Genomic DNA, 7,852 nt, shown 5'->3' on the forward strand with positions numbered 1-7,852 from the left:
TTACCTTCTATTGTTAAAGCAGACCAGATAGGCTTCATAAAGGGTCACAGATCCTCCAATAATGTCAGATTAGATTACTTACAGTGTGGAAACAGACCCAACAAGTCCACTCCAACCCACCGAAGCGCAACCCCCCCCAGACCCAGACCCATTCCCCTACATTCACCCCTGCCCCTAACACTACGGACAATTTAGCATGGCCAATTCACCTAGCCTGCACATTTTTGGACTGTGGCAGGAAACCACAGCACCCAGAGGAAACCCACACAGATACAGGGAGAATGTGCAAACTCCACACAATCAGTCGCCTGAGGCAGGAATTGAACCCGGTTCTCTGGCGCTGTGAGGCAACAGTGCTAACCACTGTGCCACCGTGCTGCCCACGGCTGCTTAATGTAATTCAAGTGAGCCAATACAGGGACTGGTGATTTCTCTAAATTCAGAGATGGCTGAGTCGAGTGTCCGTACCTTTTTTATACTCTGGAAGGGTTTGGCTTGGGTGAAGCCTTTATAAGATGGGTAAAAGTTCTCTGCAGTGACCCTCTCGCTGCGGTCATCACCAATGGGGTACGATCACGCAATTTTAACACTTTTAAGGGCAGCTGGCAGGGTTGTCCCCTTTGGCCATTGCTGTTTACGTTGGTGATTGAACCATTGGCGGAGGCCCTTCGTAGGGATCCTCATACATCAGCTCCAGAAGTGGGGTCAAAATTATATAAGATTTCATTATACGAGGACGATGTCCTTTTTTTTTGTCAAATCCAGCCTCGCCTGATACAATGCATCAGTGTGCTTGGCACCTTTTCGGGGAACAAGATTAATTTTGGAAAATCAGAGGCTATGCCTATGGGTGGCCTTACGAAGGTGCGAGGTCTTGAGGGTGAATCTCGATTCCCATTTAAGTGGTCACGGAGGGGTTTGTGTATTTGGCCATATTCATCACTCCAGTTCTTGATCGGTTGTTCAAAGCTAATTTTGTTCAACTGTTTGACAAAATCAGACAAGACCTTCAAAGATCGGAGGCGCTTCCAATTTCGTGGTTGGGTCAGATAGCGCTTATTAAGATGAATATTCTCCCCTGTTTGTTGTACCCTATATGGATGCTCCCCCTGATTTTTGATAAGCAAACATTCAGGGGACTGAACGGCTGGTTCAGCTCTTTTATCTGGCATCGTAAGCGGCCCCTTATTAAGTTAGCTAAATTGCAATTGCCTCAGATTGAGGGGAGTGGATCTCACAGACATTAAAAGCTATCAGCCAAGCTTGCTTTTATCATATGTGAGTGATTGGGCTTGTAGGGACCCTCTTTCAATATGTTTAGATATCAAAACCTTCCAGGCAAGGTGCCCTTTTACTAGCTTGCTGTTTTTGGACAAAATAAAAACAGTTAGGAAATATTGCCATAACCCACGAGTTATCAATACTGTTAAAGCATGGAGGGCAATTTGCCAGAGGGAAGGCAATATTGGCAAAACATCTTCTCTTACACCTATAGTGGGTAAGCCAGGTTTTCAATCAGGGATGATAGATTCAGGCTTCAAATATTGGGCAGCTAGGGGTGTGCCTTGCTTTGGCAATTTATTTGAGGGAGACGCAATGATGTCCTTCGATCAGTTAGCACAGAAATACAAGCTATCTAACAGGGACCTCTTTCGTGATTTTCAAGTTAGGGATTTTATTCAAACAAAAGGCCACACTTTTGACTGATCCCTGAAAATCTGACATAGAGAGGATGGTGCTCAGTGCTAAGAGTACACTTTCAGTCAGTACTTTACATCATCAATTGGGGGGTGCCCCCTCAGATGAGTTCGATCGACTCTGCAGGGTGTGGGAGAGAAAGCTAGGTGTTGAGGTCTCCTCAGAGACACGGGAAGATATTTGGGGAAATGCAAGAAAGATACCAATTTGCAATGGGACCCATGCTTTACAGTTGAAGATTCTCCATAGGGTCCACTTGGCTCTGGATCATTTGTCAAAATTTAAATCAGGGGTATCTTCAACATGTCCCAAATGCAAGGTTGGCACAGGCACTCTTACCCATTGTCTCTGGTCCTGTGGTAGGCTTCAAACATACTGGAGCGCTGTGGCAGGTGCAATGGAGAGGATTTTGGGTGTAAAGGTGGAGAAGGACCCGATCTCTCTTCTTCTTGGCCTACCCACTGTGTTCCCTGTAGTTGCGCATAGGAAAAAACTTTTCAACATCCTCATGTTCTGTGCAAGAAAGAATATCTTGCTAGGTTGGGTATCTGAAAACCCCCCCGGGCCTGTCAGGTTGGCGGATGATTGTTATGGAGCATATCCCCTTGGGTTTTCTCACCAGTATGGGACAGCACGAAACTGAGCATTTCTGTAAGACATGACGGCCCTTTTTGGAAGACCTGGACACAGATTTGTCTGCCACACAAATGAGGGCTTTTATATAGCCGTAACAATTGTGTTTTACGTGTCCAATATCCGGGGAGGGGGAGCTGCTAACATATTAGTTTGGCTCAGTTGAGTTATTCCTATTCATCAGTTTGTTGTTGGTTATTGTTTATATAGATAAATAGTTAATTGGGTTTATTTAATATATATTTTTCAATATATATTTATACATTTGTACATGCGGGTAGGTTGGGTATTTGTTACTCTTTTTTTGTGTTCTTTCTTTGCATTGTTTTGAATTGTATTGTTTTGTATTTGTTGTAATATTTTAAAAATCTAGTTTTCAATAAAAATATTTAAAAACAATTCAACTCTCCTTTTGACACTGCAGAATCACTAACCTGTAAGAAATCCACACCAACCCCTCTATCCACAAGCCTGCCATCTTAGAATTGAGTGCTAGTTGCTCAGATAGATGTACAGCTAATGGTAGGTAACATTCTGAAGCTACACTGACTGAATTGCCAGCAGTGAACCCAATCTGGTCGCCCTGTTACAGGAGGGATATTATCAAGATGGAAAGGGTTCAGAAGGGATTTACCAGGATGTTGCTGGGCTTGAGTTTTAAAGAAAGGCTGGATAGGTTGGGGCCTGTTTCACTGGAGAATAGGAGGTTGAGGGGTAACTTTATAGAGATTGATAAAATCATGAGGAGTACATATAGGGTTAATGGTAGCTGTCGTTTTCCTAGGGTGGGGTATTTCAAGACTCGGGGACACATTCTTAAGGTGAAAGAGATTTTATAAAAGACATGAGGGGCAAATGTTTTTACACAGATGGTGGTTCGCGTGTGGACTGAACCTCTTCAGAATCTGGGTACAATTACAATGTTTAAAAGACCCTTGGATAAGTAATGAATAGGAAAGGTTTGGAAGGATAGGGGGCCAAGACCAGGTAGGTGGGGCTAGTTTAGTTTGGGATTATGTTCTGCATGTACTGATTGGACTGAAGGGTGTGAAAAAGGTGGCGTTGAAAAAGCACAGCAGGTCAGAAATCATCCGAAGAGCAGGAAAGTCGACGTTTCAGACACACACTCTTCATCAGGAAGGGCTCACTTTCTCCTGGTTGAACTGAAGGGTCTTTTTTTGGTGCTGTATGACAAAGGCATCGCAGATTGTTGTGATACTTTGAGGTTGTGTGTGATGGAATATTCTCCACTTTCCTGAAAGCATGTGGCTGCAACAACACCTTAGAGACTGGATACATTCCAGGGTTAAGCAGCCATATTGATTGGTACCCCAGACACCACCTTCACCATTCACTCCAACTACTGGCAGCACATAGTGGCAGTACTGTGTACTATCAACATGATGAAGCTGCTGCCACACACCATATTAGGTCTAGCATCACCTACCAAATCTTCACCTTCTCTTATTGGTGTAAAACAAAGTTAAAAATCACACAACACCAGGTTATAGTCCAACAGGTTTAATTGGAAGCACACTAGCTTCGGAGCGACGCTCCTTCATCAGGTGGTAGCACTATCACCTGATGAAGGAGCGGTGCTCTGAAAGCTAATGTGCTTCCAATTAAACCTGTTGGACTATAACCTGGTGTTGTGTGATTTTTAACTTTGTACATCCCAGTCAAACACCGGCATCTCCAAATCATGGTATAAACAGTTTGCCTGAAAGGATTAACCCTGAAGTCTTTGTCTTTTATGCTTTTCAGGATATCTATGACTGTTAGGGAGGGGCTAGTAATTTCTAGTTGTCTGTTGTGGTTGTTCTATTTTGAAAATCTTATCTCTGTTGTTGAAGGTCAGTCATCTCAGCTCCAGGACATCTCTGCAGAAGTTCCTCACAGTAGTATCTGAGTTTCAACTATCTTCAGCTGCTTCATCAATGACCTTCCCTCCATTATAAAGCCACAAGCAGGGATGTTTGTCGATGATTGCACAACTTTCAGTGCTATTTGCAACTCCTCAGATACTGAAGCAGTCCATGTCCAAATACAGCAAGACCTGGGCAATATTCAGGCTTGAACTGAAGAGTGGTAAGTAACATTCGTGCCACACAAATATCAGGCAAACACCACCTCCAACAAAAGAGAATGTAACTATTGTCCATTGTCACCTCACTGAATTTCCCCACTATCAACATCTAGGGGATTACCATTAACCATAAAAGGAAGTTGACCAGCCATATAAACATTGTGGCTATAAGTGCAAGTCAGAGTTTAGGAATCCTGAAACAAGTAAGTTATCCTCCTGACTCCTGAAAGCCTGTCCCTCACCCACAAGGCATCAGTCAGGGGAATGATGGACCATCCCCATTTACATGGATGGGTGTAGCTACAATAACACTCAAGAAGCTTGGTACCATTCAGAACAAAGCAGTCCATTTGATTGGCACACATATCCACTTCCTTTACCACCGAAGCGCAATAGAAGGAGTGTGTACTATCCACAAGATGCACTATAGAAATTCAGCAAAGCTCCATAGACAGTCCCTTCCAAATGCATTACCACGATCATCTAGAAGTACAACAGAAGTAGATACATGGGCACATCACAACCTATATCATTGTTCCTTCAGTGTTACTGGATCAAATTTCCCTTCCTAATATCTCTGTAAATTTGGCTGTACTAAGCAGACTGCAAAGGTTTGAGAAGGCAGCTCACCACCACGTTCTCAGTGGACATCTAGGGATGGGCAATAAACGCTGCCCCATCCAACAGGTCCTACAGTGTTGGCTGCTGATGTACTCCCACTTTCCAGTGGGGTTTCCAAGCAGTCATTGTCCACAAAAAAGTAATCTCAAGCTGAAGTAAGTGTGGAAGTGATACTGCCAATGAGAGAAAGAGAAAGGGGCCAGTAAAGGGGGTTAAAGAGAATTACCTACCCTGGACCAGTAAGGCAGTTTTAATATCCTCCTCTCTGAAACTGCCCTCCTTGTGCTTTACATCCATCTTTTCATCAACCAAATGTGTTTCAGGTGATAGTGTTGAATAGTTCCTTTATTGTTCTAATAGCAGTAGATGATAGAGCTGAAACAAGTAATAAACATTGGCTGGAAGTCACAGATAAGTGACATAACTTTCAGCCAAATTGATCAATGACTTTGGCCTGGCTGCAGTTTGTTCCCATTTAAATTGAAATTGATATTTGGTACGGTTGCTATAAATTTGCTGTGCTTTTCCCATGAAAGTTGATTGCAGATTATAACTTGTAAATTATATGTACACCATAGTTTTCGCAAATTGAAGTTTCTCCGGGGAATATATCAAACTTTTGTCAATTCTCTCCCTCATTGTTAATTTCTTCCCTTCCACCATGTAATTTAAACCCAGCTGACCTCCATTTTATAACCAGCCCCACGACTGTGTGTGTGTCAGACTCTACCACTCGTTTTGAATCTTCTTTGGAGTAGGTAGCTGTTTTCCATAAGAAGCTTGTTTGGTGCAGGAGTTTACAATCACTGACTGCTTATCTATGAATTCCTTGTTTTGTCTATGCAGCATAAAACCACCATCAATCTGCAAACTCATTCAGAGGCCTCTCTGGGTTTGCCAACTCTGATAGGGTATGATTCTGGAGGTTTGATCAGATGACCTCCTCCCTCCAGATGTCCCAGGCTTGCCCTATAAGCTGTCCAACATGACTGTTCTCATGGGCAATGAGGGATTTTACGTACCTCATTACCTGACTCGTTGACAATCAAACAGCTTTTCCTTTCCCAATTCCAACTAATGAACAAAAGCATTAAAATAATTTTGTTCTTAATACCCATTTTTCTCCTGGATTTCTCCTATTCATATACCAGAAACATAGAATCATTGAATAAAGTTTTTGGTGGCTCAGTGGTTAGCACTGCTGCCTCATAGTGCTAGGGACCTGATTCCAATTCCCATCTCATGTGACTATCTGTGTGGAGTTTGCACATTCTCCCTGTGTCTGCGTGGGTTTCCTCCGGGTGCTCCAGTTTCCTCCCACAGTCCAAAGATGTGCAGGTCAGGTGAATTAGCTATGCTAAATTGCCCATAGTGTTACATGCATTGGTCAGGGGTAAATATAGGGTAGAGGAATGGGGCTGGGTGAGTTACCCTTTGAAGGGTCAGTGTGGACATTTTGGGCCAAATGGCTTGTTTCTTCACTGTAGGTAATCTAATCTAAAGCATCACACAGGAGGCCATTTGGCACAGTGCACCTGTCCCTTGCTTTTTGGCACAGCAACTCAATTCGTTAACTTCTCCTGCTAATTCACAATTGGCCTTCAATCAAATTTGCTTCGATCATCTCTTCCAGCAATGCATATCAAATGACAACAGTTCACTATGTAAAACAATGTTTCCTTCATAGAATCCCTACTGTGGAAGCAGGACATTTGGCCCGTCCAGTCCATACCGCCTATCAGAACAGCATCCCACCAAGACCCAATTGCTACCCTAATTCCTGGATTTCCTGTGACTAATCCACATTGCCGACACATCCCTGGACACTTTAGCGTGGCCAATCTGCACATCTTTGGACTGTAGGAGGAAAGCAGAGCAAACCCATGCCGACACGGGGAGATAATGCAAACTCCACACAGGCAGTCATGCAAGACCAGAATTGAAACCAGGTCCCTGGCGCTGTGAGGCAGCAGTGCTAACCACTGAGTCACCATATTACCCTGCATTTCTTTCTTAAATGCATGTCTTCTGCTTATCAATTCTTCTTCAGATAGAAATACTTTTTCCTTACTCAGTCTATCAAGGGTAGAAGAGAAGTGGCAAGATTTCAGGGGATTCTACATCTTGAGACCTAGGTAGGTGAAGGCACGGCCACCGACAGTGAAATGGTTAAAGTCAGGAATGCTCATGAGACCAGAATTACATGATATCTAGAGTGCTTGAGGAGCTGGAAGAGAGAACATGGATAGGGAAAGGGATGAGGCCATGAGGAGAATTAATGAGAATTTTAGAATTGAACAATTGCTTTAGCCAGGAGTCACTGGAGGTCACTGAGCCCAGGGATGATGAATGATTAGAACTTAGTGTATAATGGAAAATGAACAGCAGAGTTTTTAATGACCTCAAATTTACAGAGGAGAGTGGCCAGTCCTGCTTTTACAACCAGTAAAGGCATGGATGAAGGTTTTAGGAGCCGATCAGTTAAGACAGAGATAGAGCCAGGGGTCTCACATGGCGATTGCACAGAGAAGATAAAGATGCCATCTTCTCTTGACTTTACCAACCAATTTGGGTGGCACGGTGGCACAGTGGTTAGCACAGCTGCCTCACAGCGCAAGAGACCCAGGTTCAATTCCCGCCTCAGGCAACTATCTGTGTAGAATTTGCATATTCTCCCCGTGTCTGCGCGGGTTTCCTCCGGGTGCTCCGGTTTTCTCCCACAATCCAAAAATGTACAGGTTAGGTGAATTGGCCTTGTTAAATTGCCCATAGTGTTAGATGAAGGGGTAAATGTAGGGGAATGGGTCTGCTTGG

The sequence above is a fragment of the Chiloscyllium plagiosum genome, chromosome 31 (assembly GCF_004010195.1).
Source record: "Chiloscyllium plagiosum isolate BGI_BamShark_2017 chromosome 31, ASM401019v2, whole genome shotgun sequence".
Taxonomy (NCBI): domain Eukaryota; kingdom Metazoa; phylum Chordata; class Chondrichthyes; order Orectolobiformes; family Hemiscylliidae; genus Chiloscyllium; species Chiloscyllium plagiosum.